This window comes from Nomia melanderi, unplaced genomic scaffold (genome assembly GCF_051020985.1).
Source record: "Nomia melanderi isolate GNS246 unplaced genomic scaffold, iyNomMela1 scaffold0174, whole genome shotgun sequence".
Classification (NCBI taxonomy): Eukaryota; Metazoa; Arthropoda; class Insecta; order Hymenoptera; family Halictidae; genus Nomia; species Nomia melanderi.
Genome location: NW_027475289.1, coordinates 84112 through 85568, shown reverse-complemented (window position 1 = coordinate 85568; position 1457 = coordinate 84112).

Here is a 1457-nt window from a genome sequence, read left to right as displayed (position 1 = left end):
AACTGTATAAAACTATATAAAACGATATAAAACTATATAAAACTAATAAAACTATATAAAACTATATAAAACTATATAAAACTATATAAAACTATATAAAACTATATAAGACTATATAAAACTATATAAAACTATATAAAACTATATAAAGCTATATAAAACTAATAAAACTATACGAAACTATATAGCACTACATAAAACTATATAAAAGAATACAAAACTATGTAAAACTATATAAAACTATATAAAACTATATACAACTATATAAAACTCTATAGAACTATATAAAACTATATAAAACTATATAAAACTCTATAAAACTATATAAAACTATATAAAACTAATAAAACTACATAAAACTATATAGTACTATGTAAAACTAAATTAAAATATATAAAACTAACAAAACTATATAAAACTATATAAAACTACATAAAACTATATAAAACTATATAAAACTATACAAAACTATATAAAACTATATAAAAGTATACAAAACTATGTAAAACTATATAAAACTATATAAAACTATATAAAACTATATAAAACTATATAAAGCTAATAAAACGATGTAAAACTATATAATACTGTATAAAACTATATAAAACTATATAAAACAAACAAAACTATATAAACCTATATAAAACTCTATAGAACTATATATAACTATGTAAAAGATACAAAACTATATGAAACTATACAAAACTATATAAAACTATGTAAAACTATATAAAAATCTATAAAACTAAATAAAACTAACAATACTATATAAACCTATATGAAACTCTATAGAACTATATAAAACCATATAAAACTATATAAAACTAATAAAACTATACGAAACTATATAAAACTATATAAAACTATGTAAAACTATATAAAACTAATAAAACTGTATAAAACTATATGAAACTATATAAAACTATATAAAACTAATAAAACTATATGAAACTATATAGAACTATATATAACTATATAAAACTATATAAAACTATATAAAACTAATACAACTAATAAAACTATATAAAACTATATATACCTATATAAAACAATATAGAACTATATAAAACTATATAAAACTAACAAAACTATATAAAACTAATAAAACTATATAAAACTATATAGTACTATGTAAAACTATATAAAACTATATAGTACTATGTAAAACTATATAAAACTTTGTAAAACTAACAAAACTATATAAAACTATATAAAACTATATAAAACTATATAAAACTATATAAAACACTATAGAACTATATAAAACTATATAAAACTATATAAAACTCTATAAAACTATATAACACTATATAAAACTAATAAAACTAAATAAAACTCTATAAAACTATGTAAAACTATATAAAACTATATAAAACTATATAAAAATATAAAACTATATAAAGCTAATAATACTGTGTAATACTATATAATACTATATAAAACTATATAAAACTATA